This window comes from Vitis vinifera, chromosome 19 (assembly GCF_030704535.1).
Source record: "Vitis vinifera cultivar Pinot Noir 40024 chromosome 19, ASM3070453v1".
Classification (NCBI taxonomy): Eukaryota; Viridiplantae; Streptophyta; class Magnoliopsida; order Vitales; family Vitaceae; genus Vitis; species Vitis vinifera.
In genome coordinates this window covers 13,733,284-13,757,297 of record NC_081823.1, presented here as the reverse complement: position 1 = coordinate 13,757,297, position 24,014 = coordinate 13,733,284, and the positions used below count along the sequence as shown (strand labels likewise).

The window sequence follows — 24,014 nt, the reverse complement described above, 5'->3', positions numbered from 1 at the left end:
CTTTAGAGTTTTCATGTTGCGTTATTGTGTGTGTTCTTGTTTGAGTGCGTGCAAAAGGTAGTGAAAATTACTTCTTTTATATAAAACTTAGAAGACTTCTCGGTTACCTACCCACGCCTCAATTGATATGATGGTGGGGTGGACAAAAGTCTCTAAGCAGTTATGGTTTTATTTGGGAAGGCGTTTTCCTTCCAAGAAATGATTGCGCACTTATGGTGTGTAATTTAAGCTGGGCAATATAAATGGTTGCTTAAAGGTGTGCAATTTTTAGTTGCGCTCCTTCGGATGCAGCGTTTAAATTATTCTCTTAGGGTGTGGAATTTCAGTCATGCTTTCAAAGTGTACTATTTGAGTTGGGTTAGCGAACCTCAAAAGTGCGCAATTCCTTTATGTCCTACACTTTCTGCACTTTCCTGGTGCTAACATTTTACACCTACTCTGAAGCATGATAAAACCAATAGAGTATAGAGAAATTTATACTTGAGTTCTTATGAGATGATAAAGGTTACCCAAATGCATTGAGTGGACTGAGAACATAATAAGGTTCATCTCTCTCTAATTAGGGTCAAAGCAAAGATTTATACCAAAAAGGTTTCCTGCTTTAAATGAACAAGAACCACCTTAATAAGGTTCATCTCTCTCTAATTGCTCTTTATATATATATATATATATATATATATATATCCTTACAACCAAATGATTTAGATAAGATTATTTTCATGTCAATAGGCCTATACTTAGTTGAAAGAATCATTAAAACAATGCCCAAGTATGCTTCCAAGGTTGCTTGACTTAAAACGCTCACAACCAATGCAACATAGACTTTTCTCCCCATGGTTACTTATTTTGGTCATTATAACTACTGATAGAGATCATATTGTTTGTAACTAATGCACGGATAAACCAATAGACAGCTAAACTAAGATGTGGGAGACTTGATCTCCTCTCACCCCTTAGAGTGTTAAAGGTTATCTAAGCATGTTAAAAATTAAGTAAATAACTAAAAATGCAAATTTGTAAGTTGAAATTGAAAAACTGAAATGTAAGATTAATTAAAAAGACTAGAAAATTCATTAAACTAGAAATTAGGGAAAGTTTATAATGAAAAGAAAAGATTACAATGTAAAACTAAAAACTAAAATTACATTAAGTTACTCTTATTCCTACTTTTATTCCTATAAGAAGAAAAAACTTATCTACAATTTCACTTTCTATAATTTGCTTCCACTTGTGTATTCACAATCCTTCATTTATAGGCAAAAAAACTTTCCCCCTCCCCTCCCCGGTCATTCCAACTACTCCGACACCACTCCATCTAGACTTGTCTCTTCTTATACTAAGGGTCAAGTCCTTTGTCATTGCAATTAACCCACCATCATTCTTGATGTGTTAGATTATGGTTGGTAGTTGCACCTTTTTCTCTATGTAATTTGGTCTGGGTACATTTTGGTAGTACAATTGAAGACTTTGAGGTATGAACAACATACTACTTTGGTGGGTGAGCCAATCATTATAAGAATTATTAAGTACTTAGCTATTGTAGAGGTAAGAATGGTTTGTAATTTAGATGACATCAAGGGGTTGCACTACTACACATCCTGTTGACTCAAGTGAGGGGGTGCATAGCATCTTGGCTTAGAGCACTTAAGAGGTTTGCATATTGAGTTGCTTAAATAGAGTGTAAAATTTGGTCCAAAGCATTAGAGAGGTCTTGTGTGTTTGGTCTTTAAGGTATACATGGGAGGTGCACTGTGTGGCTCTACACAAATAAAGAAGTGTATGATTGAGTCTTGCACACCTTTTAGGTATGCAATCTGTGTTTCCTCCTTACTTAGGCATTTTTGTCTTTATAAGTTCCTAACAAGGTTCTATTGCACCAAAAATGATGGGAAAAACCTGAATCTTTCTCCGTTTCCCAAGTCCAAATCAGGTTAGGAACATGCATAACTATCTTAGGTTTTTTTCTAAATCCTATGCACAACGGAAAAATAGCATTTTTATACTTTAAAAGGATTCAAAAAGTGCTAACAAAAACTATACATTAGATTCGGGTGTTCCCAAATCAAATCCACATGGTGAAGATGAAAATTGAAATCCCAGAAGTCTTCTGCCTGATTACTCAAACCTTGATCTTGGCACACTTCCGATGAGAAGCAAAAGATGATGGAGGCTATGTCTCTCTATCTCTCTGGATGATGGAAGACAAAAGTTATGGAAACCCTAACCCCTAGGGGATATTTATAGGGTTTCTAAGTGGGCTTAAGTGACATGAGCCCACATGGGGTTAGGTCACTTAATCTAGACCAAAATGGGTTCTAATTGCTTAATTAACCCAATAGGACCTACTAATTGATCAATTAGCCTAATCCAGAGGCCTTGTTCACTTACTCCTATATAACCTTGCATAATTACCAAAATGCCCTTATGCATAGAAGTGAACCTAAAGTCAATCCAACCCTCATTACCCATGCCAACAAGGTATATAAGCTCATAGCGGGGACCACTGGGACCTATAGGAATATTGGCTCCCTCATTGTCCAATGTTAAAGGTGATTCAACATCGCACTACAAAGAATCAACTAAACTTCGGTATCCTATGTAAATAACAACGAAGACACTAAGTGCTCGGGTCCGTGACCTACTGTTCATTGTGTTTAGTCTCCCCATGAATTGGTGTTCGTAGTCTAACAAGGTGAAAGCTATAAGCCTTTCAAGACTACTTCTACCATTCTTGAGCTACAGATCTTCCTATTGTGTGTTCAATTAACATATCTTAGATCTCAAATAGTTTATGTCAAATTCCACTTAAGGAACTACTATAGCCATAGTTTCCATGAACACTCCTCCTTAGGATCTAAGGGGACATGTTGTCTCAATCCCAAGAGATATCATGATGCCTTTATTAAGAATACCTATTGCTACCGACTTCCATCAACATTTACTCAATCCATAGGGAATATATTATCAGCTTACGACCTCACCCGTAAGTCAAAGCCACTATTAACTTCAGCACAAACTCAATATTCTCTCAAGGTTGAGAGATAATACAATGAAGCAACTTGGTGGAGTCAGGACTACTTGATAGGCTTAAGTCATAACTCACCATAGGTCCCATCCAATGTGCAACCATACACACTAGTGCACTTATCATGGGAAACTCATCCCATAGCCAAGACTAACCATCCCTCCTATTAGAAGGTGGTGCACTACAACCTCTAATGGTTTGCCTAGGCTCGTGAACTGATTATGAACAAATAATCTATTTGCAAGAAACCCATGACTTAAATCTTCTGTGGAACTCCTAATGCACCTAAGTCACGTACAATGCAAAAGATGTAGGCAAGAATGCTCATAAAGTACAATGCATGGAATAAGTATAGATAAAAGTGAAACTAGAACATCATTAAATAAATAATGAATTCCAAATTTATTACATCATGTTATGCTTTTAAGGATTCTATCCTAACAAAAAAACACCTTAAAGCATCTAGAATGGTCATAGAATGCATCAAACACAATTTTCTAAGGTATTATAAAAAACACAAAACCTTGGGTTAATTTTTTAATACCTCAAACACACTAAAGTGGGCTCTTTAAAGCTATTAAAGTATTAAGTTTGAGTTCTCATCACTTAGTCCTTACGTTAATAACATGCACTTGGAAGTAACATTAAAGCTTCAATGTGGCGTTCTAAAGGGCAAGCACCAGTTTTTCAATATTTATATATATATCATGTTTCCACATCTAAGAGGGCCTTTTAGACATAGTAAATTGGTAACACTCCACTTACTGATAACCCGACTCTTGGTAGCTTGGCATGTAAGGGTATCAACAAAATTTATACCTAACGTCCTTACACTAAAGTAGCAAAGCTACTATAGCATAGTGGCTCTAGGATCGAACACTGGGAAGGGTTTTTACTTTAACTGATGAAGTTCGGAGGATGGAGTGAACTTTTCTTAATAAAAATTAGGTTAAGATGAAAACATAAAAAGATGAAAGTGTTGTAAACTAAACTAACATGCAAATAGGTTAAAAGATAGAAAAATAAGTTTCTCAAAGCTTTGGATAGCCATGCTTAACTCACGGTGTAAAAATGGAGATTTTGGAACTTTTCACCTCGAGTTGGGGAAGCAACTCAGGTGATGCTTACTTCCCGAACCGGTATGTGTTTAACAACTGAGTTTTAGTCCTTCAAAACTTACAAAAAGGGTAGCTGAACCTCATAAATGCTCTTTTAATGATATAGGTCATCTCCTCGACTTGCAATACAATGGCTCGTAGGAGATAACTAATGAACGTCAGTGGATCTAACAATAAGAATCCACTGAGACCAAAAGGTTATCAAGTATTGGCCATTCAAAGCAAGTCAGAGGGATTAAAAGCTTTACTTTGGATGAAAACATTTATGATGCTCAACTACTTACATTCATGGCTTGGAAATCTCCATCCTGACACGGGAGCTTCACATGGCATCCATTACTTCAAGAAACTAAAAGGTTTTAGCCTCTCATCCTTGGGGATTTCATCCTCCAAGGATGTTTGGCTACTAAGAAAATAGAAAGTAGTAGAGAGAAAAAGAAAGCAAAAGATATTTCGTATTTCACTAAGTGTAAAATTTACATAAGTTCGTCTCCTGGGGAAAGTTCCCCGACGTTTTTAAAGTGAAAATTACAAAACAATACATATCAGGTTGTTTACCCCTGCATCCTTGCTCAACAACTAAGGAATCATCTAATTGGTGGATTACAAGGAGAGAATTGGCATTTAGACAACAAATATCTGAGGCAAAATAACAAAAAACGATGGTCGCAAATATCTGGAAGCACTCGGGAGAATTTCGCAGGCGCACAAAATGGCTGCGAAATTTCGCAGATGAACAAGATGGCTGCGAAATCATTTCGCAGCCGAAGGCTGATTTCGCAGCCAAAGGTTGATTTCGCAGCCAAAGGCTGATTTCGCAGCCAAAGGCTGATTTCGCAGCCCTGCGAAATTGGCCTTCAGCTTGGAGTGATCTGCTTCCATTGGCTCTAACTTCTTCATTTCAACTCCGATTTGTGAACCGTTTCAAGCATTGGATTGTTGACTTCCCGATCTTCGAAACGACATAAAGTATGCATAAATTGGACTTCAGGAAGTACTCCAAAAGTGGCTGAAATGACTGTCATCAAGAATGCTTCAAGGTGGATTCTCTCTTTACTTCTCCTCCTTGCAATCCGGATTGGTTATGGCAAAGGACTTTAAGGCTTCAAATCTCTGATTCTTCATGTTCCTGAGCTTTCTATTGCTTTACCATGGATTCCAAATAACTCTCCTCCATCTTGGATTGCTTTGGTGATCAAATTACTAACAAAAACACCAAAACTTACACAAAGTGATTAGAAGTGATTGCAAAGGTCCTTAATATGTTAATTGGGTTAAAGGGCAATAATTACTACTCAAAAGTGTTTAAAAGAGTTAATTACAAGCTATCAAATAGCCCTTTTTGAGTAGTAATCACTCCCCCCAACCGACATATTGCTAGTCCCTTAGCAAATAAGGAGAGAAAAACTAAGCAAACAAAGTAGTAAACAAAAAAAAGAGGTCATGCAAATCATTCCAAAAAAATAATTGAGTGGCATGACCGATATCAAAACACATCTCACATGGTGAACTAAAGATATGAAGATTCAAAATGCAATAGGAGTTGTCAAAGCTAAAAACTTAAACAAAAAGTACAAAGAGTGGAGATTATGCAATTAAGTGTCAAAAGAATCTCTACTCTCAAGGCTCCAAATCAAACTCTTCCATAATGAGCTAAGTGTTAACGAGATTAGGCTCCGGATATAGTATATACAACTATCCTCACCCTCCAACCTAAGCTTTTCTCGAACAAAGGCAAAATTAACCAACTCTTAATAGGTTAGGAACGCACCTTCTTATTCACAATTCTTTTTACTCACTAAACTTTAACCAATTCACCTATGTAGCAAGCAGAGGATCGATGACTCCCAACCAATCAAGGTTTAGGGCATCGGGTTTTAAAGGCTTTCGCCACCCCTTCGGATCATGCTTAGGCTTCAAGGAAAGAATAGAAGCTTATTCTCTTTTTCTTTTTCTTTTTCTTTTTCTCTTTTTCTTTTTCTTTTTCTCTTTTTCTTTTTCTTTTTCTCTTTTTCTTTTTCTAAGACTCATTGGCCTTTTTGAGGTGTCCCAACACTATTAAAAAGAGGTTAAGTAATGAACCAAGTCAAAATTTTCCTAAGCTTAGAAGGCGAGAAAGTTTTACATCATATACCCGGGATCTAATGTGCACTGTGTGTGTAAAGCTTGAAATGGAAGAAATAAGTTCGAAAACAAAGAGAGTTTTAATAGATTATCAACTTTGAGAGCATAAAACAAACTCAAAGACTTAAATAATTAAGTTAAAACTCGACTTATCCTATTTTATTTTTGAGAAATTATCTTTAACAACCATAGAGAAAAATTTTTAAAATTAAACAAAAGTAACCTAAATTACCAAAAAATTTAGTATTAACAATAATAATAATAAAAAAAACTTCCTTCCTCAACTGTCTCCCCCCAACCAAGCTGAGCATTGTCCTCAATGTGGTATGAGCGATTGAAATTACAGGGAGGGAGTGGTGCCTCCTGAGTGGATGTAATTTGAGTAGACAAGGAGAAACCACATGTTTCAAAAAGAAAATAGATATGAGTAGAGGAATAAAAATAAAATAATACCAAGAGTATGCAAAAAAATGATAGAGTTGTATTACTTCATGAAAGTACATTAAAGATGATAACAAGTAATACAACCAATCCCAAAATATATCATAACAAAAGCATGGGATTGCAAGTGCTACTATAATAAGAAAGTGCATAAAGAAAATACATAAAGTAAACTATGGAAATGATCAAGTAGATGGGTGCTGATGATGTGAAGATAATGACTCAGGTGGATGTCTGTGTGTCTCCTGGAGTCGGCTCTGTGGGCTCTAAGGGGGCAGGCATCTGGTGCTGAGGGGCTGATGGAATACCCAGATGGCTCTGAATTTGCCTCAGAATGGCAGTATGCTGAGTCTGAGTAGCAATAATTTGCTCCTGATGAGCACGAAGAGCTGCCATCTCCTGAGTAAGAGTGCTCTGTGAAGTGGTCAATGTCTGCAAAGTGTGACATAGAGCTCTGTACTCGGAAATGGATATGGTAGTCCTCGGCTCTGCTGAAGAGGAGGGCTGTGATGTGGCTGAAAAAACAGGGGAAGGCTGTGGTGTGGCAGGAGAAGTAGAGGGAGCAACCTCAGGTATGGGCTCTGCGGAGGGCACTGCAGGGGCAGGTGCTCTCGTGTCAGCTGGTATCTCAATGGGCTGTAGCTCCTGTGGCTGCTCTGCATGTGGAATCTCTGGATGCTCTACTCCAACTGGGGCCCCTGGCTCTGCACTATAGGCTGTCATATTCGTCCATTTGTCAAGAGTGAATAACTCTCGACAAATCCGTTTGCGCTCAAATCGAGGCTCAGTTGGGTAGCCCAAGTGTTCCAAAATCTGACATAACAATCTGGGGAATAGCAGAGGAATGGCATCAGCTCTGAGCAGCTTCTTCTGATGGACCTTCTCTTCAAAATACAGAAGTGCGGCCATAATGAGATGATGAGGGCCAAAGAAGAATCCCTCAGATATCCGATATAATGCCTCCAGCAAAGCTCCTCGCCTCTGCACCCAGTGCTGTAGTGGAAAGATATTGTGGCGGAGGAGAGCATCTATGAAAAACATGCTAGGGGGGAGCTCCTTCCTCTGTAGATACTGGCCTGTGGATGCCCCTCTGGATAGAATACGAACTATGTCGCTCGGGGAAGGATTAGTCCAGACTCGATAATCCTCTGGCCTAGCTGGCTCGTAGGGAATGCGCAATGCCTCTGCTATGTGCCTAGCTCCCAGAATACCATGACGTCCGTCTATGGTGAAGTGGATGACAGTAGGATCGCGGACATGGTGTGTGGTCATGGATTGGTAAAAATCCATTGCCACACGGGGATAAAAGAAATCCCTTGGAGTAAGCAATTGTTCCATATGATACCTCCGGAGCAGATGGAAGGAGTCCCTGAGCTGGGGCTGAAGTCTGAAAGTGGCCATGTCAAAACAGAGCTCAGAGTGGAAAGGCCTAGCCCTGCAATCTAAATTACCCTCTATGGGCGGCTGAGTGAGCATGGGGCGCTTGATAATCATCTCAGGAGTCATGCCGGAGGGGATCTGAGAATCTGAAGGCGGCGGCTGAGACGGCTGAGGCTCTGAAGCTGGCTGAGACGGCTGAGATGGCCGAGACGGCTGAGATGGCTGAGACCCTGAAGCTGGCCGAGATGGCGGAGACTCTAAAGCTGGCTGAGACGGCTGAGATGGCCGAGAAGGCCGAGACGGCCGAGAAGGCCGAGACGGCCGAGACGGCGGAGACGGCTGAGGCTCGATAGCTGGCTCTTCTGGCTCTGATAAATCGATTAACGTTGGCTCAGATACCTTAGCTTTCTTCTTGGGTGGCTGGCTACTCGCCCGTGTATGATAGCGCCTGACCGGAGGGCTCATTGGTGCGCCCTCAACTGGAGGTGGGACGCGCGGTGGTCGCGGAGGCTCAGATGTGGAGCCTTGGACAGGGGTCTTTGATGAAACCCTCGTACGGCTTGACGGGGAGGAGGACTTAGCTCCTCGGGTTCTTGCCATGGCGGGCCGGCGGAGATGAGCGGAGGTGCGCGCGGCCGAGGTTCAGGCGAGAGGGAGAAGATGGAAGGTTGCTCTGTTTTTGGGTCTTCTCTGGTACTATTTAAAGTTCAAATGACCGGTTATATTAGAAATTTGGAATTTATACCGTTAAAAATTGGATACCAAGGGTCACTTAAATTTTCGCAGCCGAGGGCGGATTTCGCAGAGAAAGGGCATTTTCGCAGAGGAGGGCCCTTTTCGCAGCCCATTTCGCAGCCCATTTCGCAGCTGCGAAATTGGGTTACTGTGTTGCGAAATGGCACACGAGTGCCAAAGGGGTGTTTCGCAGCTGCGAAACACCCTGCGAAATGAGGCTATCGCTGCGAAAATTGAAAATTTAACTCTTTGGGGATTTCGCAGCCATTTCGCAGCTGCGAAATGGAGTTACTGTGCTGCGAAATGGCACACGAGTGCCAAGAGGTGGTTTCGCAGCTGCGAAAATTTTCGCAGAGGAGGGTGTTGGGCTGCGAAATTTATTTCGCAGCGGAGGGCCATTTTCGCAGCCAAACCTCGATTTCGCAGCAGACACCAAGGGGCTGCGAAATTATTTCGCAGCCGATGGCCATTTTCGCAGGGGGCTATTTTGGGCTGCGAAATTTCGCAGACCATTGAAATTTCTTGGTTTTGAGCTCCTTTTTGCTCCCTGGGACCTTCTTTCATTTTCTTCGCAATTCCTCCTACAAAAGATCATTCAAAAAGATGAAGTTACATATAATTAACAAAACTTTAAACCAAAATTAAAATCAAAAGAATTAATAAAGCTTTCAAATTAATAAACTTAAGCAAAAATATGGACTTTGGTGAAACCAAGCCCATCTAACCCTTTTCTGATTATGCTTTCTGTGGCTCAAGGAGGTTGATTTCCTCCTTGTCTTGCTTGAATGGCTCAATGAATGGCTTGAGACGATGGCCATTGACCTTGAAGGTCTTTGCACTATTTGAGTTGAGTAACTCAATTACTCCATGTGAGTGTACTTGGTGGATGACAAAAGGCCCTACCCACCTTGATTTGAGCTTTCCCGGAAATAGGTGAAGCTTAGAGTCATATAGCAAGACTCTTTGTCCCTTGAAAAATTATTTCTTGGTCACCAACTGATCATGCCATCTCTTTAGCTTTTCCTTAGCTATTTTTGAGTTGAGATAGGCATCATTTCTCAATTCCTCAAGCTCATTCAAATCCAAACTCCTCTTTAGCCCAGTCTTAGTTAAATCCATGTTGAGCTTTTTAATGGCCCACCATGCCTTGAACTCAATCTCGACGGGAAGATGGCAAGCTTTGCCATAAACAAGACGGTACGGTGACATCCCAAGGATAGTCTTATAAGCTGTCCTATACGCCCATAGGGAATCAAGGAGCTTAACAGACCAATCTTTCCTATTGGTGTTCACCACCTTCATCAAGATGTTCTTAATTTCCCGGTTGGCTAGCTCTACTTGGCCACTCGTCTGAGGATGATAAGGTGTAGCTACCTTATGCTTGACTCCGTACTTGGCCAAAAGAGCTTCAAAGGGCTTGTTGCAAAAGTGAGTGCCTCCATCACTGATGATTGCTTTAGGCACTCCAAACCTCGAGAAGATGTTTTCTTTTAGGAATTTGAGAACCACTTTGTGATCATTGGTTCTACAGGGTATAGCTTCAACCCACTTTGAAACATAATCAACTCCTACCAAGATGTAGGAGTGGCCAAAAGACATAGGGAAAGGTCCCATGAAGTCTATGCCCCAAACATCAAAAATATCCACTATCAAGATGGGGTTCAAAGGCATCATGTTTCTCCTTGAAAGCTTGCCTAGTCTTTGGCACTTATCACATCCTTTACTTACCTCATGGGCATCCTTAAAAAGTGAGGGCCACCAAAAACCCGATTGAAGAACTCTCATTGCCGTCTTTCGAGAGGCAAAGTGGCCTCCACATGCATTCTCATGGCAATGAGATAGGATCCCATGCTTCTCTTGTTCAGGCACACACTTCCTTATAATTTGGTCCGCACAATACTTGAAGAGAAAAGGCTCCTCCCAATAATATGCATGGACCTTGGCAAAGAAATTCTTCTTGTCCTGAGAGCTCCATTCACTTGGTATTTCTCCCGTGACCAAGTAATTGGCAATGTGTGCAAACCATGGCACTTCCTCCACAAGCATCAAGGATTCCTCAGGGAAATCATCATTTATGGGAAGTCCATGGGTGTCATGAGCAATGTTGAGCCTTGACAAGTGGTCAGCTACCACATTCTCAACACCTTTCTTATCTCTGATCTGGAGGTTGAACTCTTGAAGCAAAAGTATCCACCTAATCAACCTAGCCTTGGCATCTTGCTTGGTTAGCAAATACTTCAAAGCTGAATGATCCGTGAATACCACAATGGAAGACCCTATCAAATAAGCTCTGAACTTATCCAAAGCATACACCACAGCAAGTAATTCCTTCTCAGTAGTGGTGTAATTCCTTTGAGCATCATTCAAAGACTTACTGGCATAGTAGATCACATAAGGTTTACCATCTTCTCTTTGTCCCAAAACAGCTCCAATGGCATAATCACTTGAGTCACACATCACTTCAAATGGCAACTCCCAATTTGGTGCTCTCACAATGGGTGCTGATGTTAAGAATTGCTTAAGAAGCTCAAAACTCCTTTGACATTTATCATCCCACTCAAACTTGGCATCCTTCACCAATAATTCACAAAGAGGTTTGGCAATCTTGGAAAAATCCTTTATAAACCTCCTATAGAACCCGACATGCCCAAGGAATTGCCTTATTCCTTTTACATTGGTGGGAGGTGGCAACTTCACGATTAGTTCCACCTTAGCTTTATCAACCTCTATACCCTTCTTTGAGATTACGTGCCCAAGAACAATACCTTGATTTACCATAAAATGGCACTTCTCCCAATTGAGTACGAGGTCTTTCTCTATGCATCTTTTCAAAACATCTTCAAGATGTGACAAACAATCCTCAAAAGAAGTCCCATACACAGTTATGTCATCCATGAAGACTTCCATGATTCGTTCAACCATGTCACTGAAGATGCTAAGCATGCATCTTTGGAAGGTAGCAGGAGCGTTGCATAATCCAAAAGGCATCCGCCTATAAGCATAGGTGCCGAATGGACAAGTGAAGGTAGTCTTCTCCTGGTCCTCCACATCAATCTCTATTTGGAAATACCCGGAATAACCATCCAAGAAGCAATAAAAAGGATGCCCAGATACCCTCTCAAGGACTTGATCCATGAAAGGTAAAGGGAAGTGATCCTTTCTTGTTACTGCGTTTAGCTTCCTGTAGTCAATGCACACCCTCCAACCAGTTGTGAGGCGTGTGGACACTTCATCTCCATTTTCCCCCTTGACTACGGTTATCCCGGACTTCTTTGGAACAACTTGGGTTGGGCTCACCCAAGCGCTATCCGAAATGGGGTAAATGATACCCGCTTGAAGAAGCTTCAACACTTCAGCCCTCACTACCTCTTGCATATGAGGATTCAATCTTCTCTGTGGCTGACGAGTTGGCTTAGCTCCCTCCTCCATATAAATATGGTGCGTGCAAATCAATGGGCTTATCCCCTTCAAATCAGAAATTTGCCATCCGATGGCCTTCTTGTGCTTTCTAAGGATTCTTAGAAGATTGTCCTCTTGTGAAACGGTTAAAGAAGAAGAAATTACCACTGGGGCTTTATTGCCTTCCTCCAAGTAAGCATACTTCAACTCGGCAGGAAGGGTCTTCAATTCAAGCTTAAGAATTTCATCCTTAGCTTCTTTCATCTCTTCCTCATCCTTGAACAAAGGGAGGATCACTGGCTTTTGTCTCCAGTTTGACATAACGGCATTCATTCCCATGGGTTCAGCTAACCCATCATCAAGATCTTCATGGCTTTCATTTGGATTCTCTTCAAACTGATCAAGCATACTCTGATTACAATGCTGCTCCACCAGGGTATCTATCATACAAACTTCTTCTGGGCCCTCATCTTCTTCCGGATGGATGTGCTTTTGACATAGATGGAAGATGTTGAGTTCCAATGTCATATTCCCAAAAGTGAGTTGCATGACCCCATTCCTACAATTGATGATTGCATTGGATGTTGCAAGGAAAGGTCTTCCAAGGATGATTGGAACATAGTTGATCCCTTTGACAATGGGATCCGTATCAAGCACCACAAAATCTACTGGATAGTAGAATTTGTCAACTTGAACCAATACATCCTCTATTACCCCCCTGGGAATTTTCACTGATCGGTCAGCTAAGGATAGGGTGATCGATGTTGACTTGAGTTCTCCCAACCCCAGCTCCTTGTATACAGAGTATGGAAGCAAGTTAACACTTGCCCCCAAATCAAGCAATGCCTTCTCCACTTGGGTTCCTCCAATATTAACTGAGATTGTAGGACACCCCGGATCTTTGTATTTGATTGGAGACTTGCATTGGATTATAGCACTCACTTGCTCGGTTAGGAAAGCTTGCTTTGTAACATTGAGTCCTCTTTTCACAGTGCACAAGTCCTTCAAAAATTTTGCATATGTGGGTACTTGCTTGATCATATCAAGTAAAGGAATATTCACCTTCACTTGTCTTAGAACATCAAGAATCTCAGAAGCATTCTTGATCGGTTTCTTCCCACGCAAGGCTTGAGGAAATGGAGGAGGCATGTGCTTCTTCATCATGCCTTCCTTTAAAAGAATTTGAGGTTCCCCATCCATGCTAGGAATGATGCTTTCTTTCATCTGAACTTCCTTTCCTTTTCGTTCATTCTTCTTTTCTTCATTTCTATCAGCCTTGTCTTCTTTGGCTTTCCTCTGATCATGCTCTGGCTGATGCACTTCCTTACCACTTCTCAAAGTGATAATGGCTTGCACGTCCCTCACCTTTGAAGAATCCTCGTCTTTGGATTCCACTTCATGTATCCCCTTAGGATTTTGGTGAGGCTGAGAGGGAAACTTCCCTTTCTCATTGACAGTGTTCAAATTTGTGAGTCTTGAGATGGAATATTGGATGTTGTCAATTTTCTGAGACAACTCATTATACATCCCATCTATCTTCTTGTTCAATGTACTCTCAACGTTGTCAATCTTCTGATTTAGTTGAGAGTTGATGGATTTTTGCTCACTCACAAAGTCACCCATAACCTTGCTAAGGCTTACGAGTGCTTGCTCAACTGAGGATTGACCTTGACTCTGTTGGCTTGATTGGGCTGGTGACTGATATGGGTTTGGCCTTGGCTTCCATGCAAAGTTTGGGTGGTTCCTCCAGCTAGAGTTGTACGTGTTGCCATAGGGAGCATTTGAATTTGGCTTCCATTGGCCAATCAAGTTAGCTTGTTCCCCAAACATTTCTCTTACTGCCGGAATGGTGGGACATTCTTCCACCATATGTTCAAACGACTGACATATGGAGCAAGGATTGGCTGGTTGTTGAGGTTCTGAAATAGCTTGGACTTCGTGAACTTTTCTCAACTCCATTTCCTCTATTTTTCTAGCCATGGCAGCTACCTTGGCTTTCATCTCCATGTCTTCACTCAGATTGTACATCCCCCCTTTTGACATTTGCTGAACTGGTCTCTTCCCTATTTCCCTGTTAGTGGGCTCATCCCATCCACGGGAAACCTCTGAGACGTAACTTAGGAAATCCATAGCCTCCTCAGGGTTCTTGCTCATGAAATCGCCCCCACACATTGTCTCCAATATCTGCTTCATTGAAGATGACATGCCATCATAAAAATAACCCACCAAAAGCCATGTATCAAAGCCGTGGTGAGGGCATGCATTGATGGCTTCCATGTACCTCTCCCAGCATTCATAAAATTTTTCATTCTCACGTGCTGAGAAGTTGGAGATTTGTCTCTTCAATCCATTTGTTCTGTGAGTAGGGAAAAACTTCTTCAAAAAATCAGCTTGAAGTTCTGTCCATGTTCTTATGCTTCTCGGCCTCAAGGAATTGAGCCATATCTTGGCTTTGTCCTTTAATGTGAATGGAAAGAGCTTCAACCTCATAAGCTCAATAGCTGTTCCCCCTTCTTGAAAAGTATTGCACACATCTTCGAATTCCTTTATGTGTGCATATGGATTTTCACTTTCCATCCCATGGAAAGTAGGAAGCAGAGGCACGATGTGTGGCCTGATAATCAATTGCTCTGTAGGAGGAATGATGCAAGATGGTGCACTCATCCTCGGAGGGTGCATCCTGTCCCTCATGGACCTATACAAGTTCGGATCATTCCCCTGCCCGTGTTGTGAATGTTGATCCTCTGGCTGATTCTCCATGACTTCTAAAATAATCTCCAATTCAATAGCTCGTGGAGTCTCTATCCGCACTAACCTTCCCTCTTGGTCTCTAATCCAATAGGGCATGCACGGATTCAGCTGGAACAAAGTAAACAAACAAAACAAAGAAAAAGAAGAAAAAACAGAGCACGCGGAAGGAAAAACAGAGTATGAAAAATAAACTAAAAATGAAAGTTAAAAGCTAAAAAAAACTTATCTAAACTAAGTTAAAAATGTTCTAAAACTAAAATAAAAGGTTAATAAATGAAAAATGAGATAGAATTCACCTTACTCATGAGAAGTCTCACAAGTTACCTCCGGCTGATATATTCATAGTGAAGTAGCACCCTCCCCGGCAACGGCGCCATTTGATAACCCGACTCTTGGTAGCTTGGCATGTAAGGGTATCAACAAAATTTATACCTAACGTCCTTACACTAAAGTAGCAAAGCTACTATAGCATAGTGGCTCTAGGATCGAACACTGGGAAGGGTTTTTACTTTAATTGATGAAGTTCGGAGGATGGAGTGAACTTTTCTTAATAAAAATTAGGTTAAGATGAAAACATAAAAAGATGAAAGTGTTGTAAACTAAACTAACATGCAAATAGGTTAAAAGATAGAAAAATAAGTTTCTCAAAGCTTTGGATAGCCATGCTTAACTCACGGTGTAAAAATGGAGATTTTGGAACTTTTCACCTCGAGTTGGGGAAGCAACTCAGGTGATGCTTACTTCCCGAACCGGTATGTGTTTAACAACTGAGTTTTAGTCCTTCAAAACTTACAAAAAGGGTAGCTGAACCTCATAAATGCTCTTTTAATGATATAGGTCATCTCCTCGACTTGCAATACAATGGCTCGTAGGAGATAACTAATGAACGTCAGTGGATCTAACAATAAGAATCCACTGAGACCAAAAGGTTATCAAGTATTGGCCATTCAAAGCAAGTCAGAGGGATTAAAAGCTTTACTTTGGATGAAAACATTTATGATGCTCAACTACTTACATTCATGGCTTGGAAATCTCCATCCTGACACGGGAGCTTCACATGGCATCCATTACTTCAAGAAACTAAAAGGTTTTAGCCTCTCATCCTTGGGGATTTCATCCTCCAAGGATGTTTGGCTACTAAGAAAATAGAAAGTAGTAGAGAGAAAAAGAAAGCAAAAGATATTTCGTATTTCACTAAGTGTAAAATTTACATAAGTTCGTCTCCTGGGGAAAGTTCCCCGACGTTTTTAAAGTGAAAATTACAAAACAATACATATCAGGTTGTTTACCCCTGCATCCTTGCTCAACAACTAAGGAATCATCTAATTGGTGGATTACAAGGAGAGAATTGGCATTTAGACAACAAATATCTGAGGCAAAATAACAAAAAACGATGGTCGCAAATATCTGGAAGCACTCGGGAGAATTTCGCAGGCGCACAAAATGGCTGCGAAATTTCGCAGATGAACAAGATGGCTGCGAAATCATTTCGCAGCCGAAGGCTGATTTCGCAGCCAAAGGCTGATTTCGCAGCCAAAGGCTGATTTCGCAGCCCTGCGAAATTGGCCTTCAGCTTGGAGTGATCTGCTTCCATTGGCTCTAACTTCTTCATTTCAACTCCGATTTGCGAACCGTTTCAAGCATTGGATTGTTGACTTCCCGATCTTCGAAACGACATAAAGTATGCATAAATTGGACTTCAGGAAGTACTCCAAAAGTGGCTGAAATGACTGTCATCAAGAATGCTTCAAGGTGGATTCTCTCTTTACTTCTCCTCCTTGCAATCCGGATTGGTTATGGCAAAGGACTTTAAGGCTTCAAATCTCTGATTCTTCATGTTCCTGAGCTTTCTATTGCTTTACCATGGATTCCAAATAACTCTCCTCCATCTTGGATTGCTTTGGTGATCAAATTACTAACAAAAACACCAAAACTTACACAAAGTGATTAGAAGTGATTGCAAAGGTCCTTAATATGTTAATTGGGTTAAAGGGCAATAATTACTACTCAAAAGTGTTTAAAAGAGTTAATTACAAGCTATCAAATAGCCCTTTTTGAGTAGTAATCACTTACTAATGCTATTGAGACCTTGCAAGATCTCCTTATCCTAGGGTTTATCCAGAATGGGGGTTAGTATCATGCAATGCTTTAGTGATTTATAGGCTTAGTTGCATTTTTTGGTTCCTTTAGTCCATTTTCCCTTCTTGCTAATGTCAAAGAAAGGATGACATATATTTGTTGTTCAATATATAAATCTATTTCAAGAACCAATCTTGTTAGTGAGCTTTCTGACTTCTCTATCCCTTTTGGTCATTGGTATCTCCAAAGTTGATTTTATTTGGTATGGGTTAACTTTTATTCCTTTGTATGTAACCAAGTACCTAAGGAACTTTCCACACCCTACATTAAAGGTGCACTTCACTAATTTAGCTTCATTTAGTACTTTCGAAGAGTTTGAAATGTTCTTAGGAGGTCGATCAAGCACTCATTCCTCTTCTTACTTGTTACTAACATGTTATTAATGTAAACTAGCATACTGACTTCTATTTGTTGTTAGAAGACCTAGATGACTAAATCTAGCATCTAAGAGCCTAGATACCTTTTCTTTCACAATCTAATGTCTGTAAGGAGCTAACCACTAAGGTTTATGTTGAGTCATTGACATGTAACTTGGGGATCGATGCCCACGATGTCCTGTAGTTTCCTAGCAAAGATGTGTTCTTTTCAAGTAGCCATCTTAAACCATTTTATTTTTATTTTTTTTGCATGGGCTAGAAAGAACCTCTTAGATTTAGGGGATCTAGAATAATGACTCCCTAGGTTCTCTAATTGCCTTCTCGGGTCACCTACTAATTTGTATTTGATTTTTGATTTATGACCTTCCTAAGGGTCTCGATTGATGCAGTTGCTAACTACTTTAAGGGCTATGGTGTAGCATACTCATGCTACCACCTAGTCCCGATATATTTCCCATATTCCTTGTAGTATTAGGAATTTAATGGTGTGATGGTATGTGAATAATGTTCCTCTTAGGTTGTATATCCATGGTCATCCCATAATGGCATTATCAGGAAAATGGTATCCATAACAAAGAATTGTGTCATTATATGGCAACAACTAATTGGAACCATTAGAGCGACTTCCCCAGTTGAGCCACATAGGACTTTGTTTAGTCCCAACAATAACCCAAGACTTGACACTAGTTTTTCTTTGTCCATATACATTTGTTCATATATGGGGTAATATATTTAGCAAGTTAACTAAACTTGTTAGGTCAACTAAGAATAGGTGCATGTTGTAGTAAATAATTCTTAAAGTAATAACCAATGGATCTTGAGTAGAGTTTGGACTCCTCTTAAGTCTTTATTAGAGAAGCATATGACATGTGGGCAAGTGGTAGTTGCTTCATGCGAGAACGTGAAGACTTTTGCTTCAATCGCCATATGCTTCTGTAACATCTTGATACCCTGCCTAGTTGCTCAAATCTAGTAGATGATCCACCATGGATGGTAGCTATAACTACCTTAGGTTATTTGAGGCTTTTCTTTTATCTTTTTAAGTGCATGAACTAAGAGGCAAACTTCACCCTTAGGGTCTCAATATCAGGAAAAAACTCTAAGGTAAGTTGATAAAGACAAAATAAAGTTAGTCCTTAGAAGATGGAGGAGAAGATTTTGCATAAAAGTCGATCGTTTCCCTTCTCTAAGATCATCATATGCATAGAAATCCAAGAGTAGTCTAGGGTGTCTTTAGTTTCATTGAAAGAAATTGAACTTAGGGAGGGAAAACTCTCATATGGCTTCATTCTCCTCTTAAAGGGACTTGGGCTCAATCACCTTATTCACCAAGATTATGCATTTTGTGGTAGCTCTGGTGGCAAGAAGCCCTTAAAGCATTGGGGCCTTTGGCAAGGTGGTCTGTTTGGTTAGTTTAATTAAGGTTTCTTCCACCTTTCTCTCCCAATTTAATCTATATGTTGGTCTAATTGCTTCGATAACTATTATTCATTAACTTGCATCTTATTAGTGCTTGCTAATGAGAGTTGTTGGTCAAAATCACATTGGCAATTGTCTACCCTTACCCTGAAGGCAGCATTTTCTTAAGTGAGTTAGTCACTTCTTTTAGTGAGCTCCTCCATCTATTGAAGGGTTTGCTCTCAATCATTACTCCACTTCATTTCTATCATGATTGCCTTTTCCTACCAAGACTTTATTGCATAGTCTTCTATTGCTCAATTGTCACTATAGATCTAAAAAATGTTTTCAAGGCTTTTAATGCATTCCCATATGAAGAAGCTAAAACTCTTCATAAATAATCAAAAAATTTTATTCCACCAATTTTTGGATACAAAGGAAGGTTTCTTGATACAAAAAAATAGGTTTCTGCATTCAAAGAAAGCTTTTTCAAAGGAGGGAGGGACTTTTTTTTCTTTGTTGTTTATGATTTCCTTTTGTAAGTCTTCTTCCCTTGTAGGTTCAGGTTATTCTTATAAAGGGGCAAGCTTTCTGCAGGTTTTTATGTAGGCTTTTCAACCTTATCATGCATGGAACCAAGTTTAGTTGACTTCATTCTTGCCTACATCTTTTGCATTGTACGTGACTTAGGTGCATTAGGAGTTCACAGAAGATTTAAGTCATGGGTTTCTTGCAAATAGATTATTTGTTCATAATCAGTTCACGAGCCTAGGCAAACCATTAGAGGTTGTAGTGCACCACCTTCTAATAGGAGGGATGGTTAGTCTTGGCTATGGGATGAGTTTCCCATGATAAGTGCACTAGTGTGTATGGTTGCACATTGGATGGGACCTATGGTGAGTTATGACTTAAGCCTATCAAGTAGTCCTGACTCCACCAAGTTGCTTCATTGTATTATCTCTCAACCTTGAGAGAATATTGAGTTTGTGCTGAAGTTAATAGTGGCTTTGACTTACGGGTGAGGTCGTAAGCTGATAATATATTCCCTATGGATTGAGTAAATGTTGATGGAAGTCGGTAGCAATAGGTATTCTTAATAAAGGCATCATGATATCTCTTGGGATTGAGACAACATGTCCCCTTAGATCCTAAGGAGGAGTGTTCATGGAAACTATGGCTATAGTAGTTCCTTAAGTGGAATTTGACATAAACTATTTGAGATCTAAGATATGTTAATTGAACACACAATAGGAAGATCTGTAGCTCAAGAATGGTAGAAGTAGTCTTGAAAGGCTTATAGCTTTCACCTTGTTAGACTACGAACACCAATTCATGGGGAGACTAAACACAATGAACAGTAGGTCACGGACCCGAGCACTTAGTGTCTTCGTTGTTATTTACATAGGATACCGAAGTTTAGTTGATTCTTTGTAGTGCGATGTTGAATCACCTTTAACATTGGACAATGAGGGAGCCAATATTCCTATAGGTCCCAGTGGTCCCCGCTATGAGCTTATATACCTTGTTGGCATGGGTAATGAGGGTTGGATTGACTTTAGGTTCACTTCTATGCATAAGGGCATTTTGGTAATTATGCAAGGTTATATAGGAGTAAGTGAACAAGGCCTCTGGATTAGGCTAATTGATCAATTAGTAGGTCCTATTGGGTTAATTAAGCAATTAGAACCCATTTTGGTCTAGATTAAGTGACCTAACCCCATGTGGGCTCATGTCACTTAAGCCCACTTAGAAACCCTATAAATATCCCCTAGGGGTTAGGGTTTCCATAACTTTTGTCTTCCATCATCCAGAGAGATAGAGAGACATAGCCTCCATCATCTTTTGCTTCTCATCGGAAGTGTGCCAAGATCAAGGTTTGAGTAATCAGGCAGAAGACTTCTGGGATTTCAATTTTCATCTTCACCATGTGGATTTGATTTGGGAACACCCGAATCTAATGTATAGTTTTTGTTAGCACTTTTTGAATCCTTTTAAAGTATAAAAATGCTATTTTTCCGTTGTGCATAGGATTTAGAAAAAAACCTAAGATAGTTATGCATGTTCCTAACCTGATTTGGACTTGGGAAACGGAGAAAGATTCAGGTTTTTCCCATCATTTTTGGTGCAATAGAACCTTGTTAGGAACTTATAAAGACAAAAATGCCTAAGTAAGGAGGAAACACAGATTGCATACCTAAAAGGTGTGCAAGACTCAATCATACACTTCTTTATTTGTGTAGAGCCACACAGTGCACCTCCCATGTATACCTTAAAGACCAAACACACAAGACCTCTCTAATGCTTTGGACCAAATTTTACACTCTATTTAAGCAACTCAATATGCAAACCTCTTAAGTGCTCTAAGCCAAGATGCTATGCACCCCCTCACTTGAGTCAACAGTATGTGTAGTAGTGCAACCCCTTGATGTCATCTAAATTACAAACCATTCTTACCTCTACAATAGCTAAGTACTTAATAATTCTTATAATGATTGGCTCACCCACCAAAGTAGTATGTTGTTCATACCTCAAAGTCTTCAATTGTACTACCAAAATGTACCCAGACCAAATTACATAGAGAAAAAGGTGCAACTACCAACCATAATCTAACACATCAAGAATGATGGTGGGTTAATTGCAATGACAAAGGACTTGACCCTTAGTATAAGAAGAGACAAGTCTAGATGGAGTGGTGTCGGAGTAGTTGGAATGACCGGGGAGGGGAGGGGGAAAGTTTTTTTGCCTATAAATGAAGGATTGTGAATACACAAGTGGAAGCAAATTATAGAAAGTGAAATTGTAGATAAGTTTTTTCTTCTTATAGGAATAAAAGTAGGAATAAGAGTAACTTAATGTAATTTTAGTTTTTAGTTTTACATTGTAATCTTTTCTTTTCATTATAAACTTTCCCTAATTTCTAGTTTAATGAATTTTCTAGTCTTTTTAATTAATCTTACATTTCAGTTTTTCAATTTCAACTTACAAATTTGCATTTTTAGTTATTTACTTAATTTTTAACATGCTTAGATAACCTTTAACACTCTAAGGGGTGAGAGGAGATCAAGTCTCCCACATCTTAGTTTAGCTGTCTATTGGTTTATCCGTGCATTAGTTACAAACAATATGATCTCTATCAGTAGTTATAATGACCAAAATAAGTAACCATGGGGAGAAAAGTCTATGTTGCATTGGTTGTGAGCGTTTTAAGTCAAGCAACCTTGGAAGCATACTTGGGCATTGTTTTAATGATTCTTTCAACTAAGTATAGGCCTATTGACATGAAAATAATCTTATCTAAATCATTTGGTTGTAAGGATATATATATATATATATATATATATATATATATATATATATATATATATATATATATATATATATATATAAAGAGCAATTAGAGAGAGATGAACCTTATTAAGGTGGTTCTTGTTCATTTAAAGCAGGAAACCTTTTTGGTATAAATCTTTGTTTTGACCCTAATTAGAGAGAGATGAACCTTATTATGTTCTCAGTCCACTCAATGCATTTGGGTAACCTTTATCATCTCATAAGAACTCAAGTATAAATTTCTCTATACTCTATTGGTTTTATCATGCTTCAGAGTAGGTGTAAAATGTTAGCACCAGGAAAGTGCAGAAAGTGTAGGACATAAAGGAATTGCGCACTTTTGAGGTTCGCTAACCCAACTCAAATAGTACACTTTGAAAGCATGACTGAAATTCCACACCCTAAGAGAATAATTTAAACGCTGCATCCGAAGGAGCGCAACTAAAAATTGCACACCTTTAAGCAACCATTTATATTGCCCAGCTTAAATTACACACCATAAGTGCGCAATCATTTCTTGGAAGGAAAACGCCTTCCCAAATAAAACCATAACTGCTTAGAGACTTTTGTCCACCCCACCATCATATCAATTGAGGCGTGGGTAGGTAACCGAGAAGTCTTCTAAGTTTTATATAAAAGAAGTAATTTTCACTACCTTTTGCACGCACTCAAACAAGAACACACACAATAACGCAACATGAAAACTCTAAAGAATGGTAAAACCAAAACACTGAGCCTATATAAGATAAGGAAGTGAGATAAAAATGAACAATCAAGCCAATTTGTTTAAGTCAATATCCACAATACTAAAATAATCCAACAAGCATTCAGTGGAATGAGCATTTGGACAGAAAGGGATCACATTAAATTTAAAGGCATTTGAAGCTAGCAATGGGTGGTATTGAAATTTTTGGTCAATCTCACCCTCAGTGCAGAATTCCAAATTGTTTCCAACTTTTCTGGGGAAAATGGAGAATTTTTTTTTTTAAATTCCTCCTGTATTTTTCTGTAATATTTTTCTTACATTTTTATAGCATCCAAAGACAGAAAATTAATTATTCCTTTCAAGTTTTTTTTCTTTTTTATTTATAGGACAGAGCTAAACAGGATTAACATAAAAGAAAATACCTTGACTTATAAACAAAAGCAAGGGAGATGCAGTGACAAACACAAAGCAATTTAAAAGGGGCAAGCGAGTAAAGAAACTAACAATGATATATTATGAGTTGCCATAAGTTGAAGCGACTTCCACTTGGGAAAGCCCAAGGCCTTTTAGCCAATACTGTCAAAGGGGCAAAATCCTCATTGACTCATGCCCAATTGGTGTCTCAGCTGATTTGTGTTCAGCTGGTGCTCCTTGATTGAGGAAGTGATCAACAAAATTTATACCTATAACACCATACACTAGGGTAGCAAATACAAAGCTACTATAGTATAGTGGCTCTAAGGATCGTTCACTGGGAATGATTTGCAAGCAATCAAGGATACCAATTCCAAGTGAATTGGTTTTGTTTCATTTCACGGTTAGCTTAAGGAATAAAACACAAACTTTGATTGGTAAAGGTTTAGACTTAAACTAACTAACTTAACAGAAGTTTGGAATAATTTAGGAAGAAAAGCATTCCTTGGAGATTTAGGTTCACTGGGGTGGTTCCTCATGCAAAAGACATAGCTCCGGTCAGATGGTTCATTTCCCCGCATTAGAGATTCAACTAATAGTCAATCCTCTAACCGGTGATGTACAGAGACTCCTTCAATTAGATTTCACTTTAATTCTCTCACTGATACAACTTGCAATGG

General features: G+C 39.5%; 1 protein-coding gene across 1 annotated transcript in view; it reads right to left on the bottom strand.

Annotated features, from left to right (window-relative positions):
• The window catches only part of LOC100250505 (uncharacterized), a 35,953-nt gene extending 12,439 nt beyond the window's left edge, over positions 1-23,514 (bottom strand). Inside the window, exon 1 of the mRNA XM_010646484.3 lies at positions 23,425-23,514. The gene's annotated coding sequence lies outside the window, so the exon portion shown is untranslated. The remainder of the gene's footprint in view (positions 1-23,424) is intronic.
• Between the last annotated feature and the right edge of the window lie 500 nt (positions 23,515-24,014).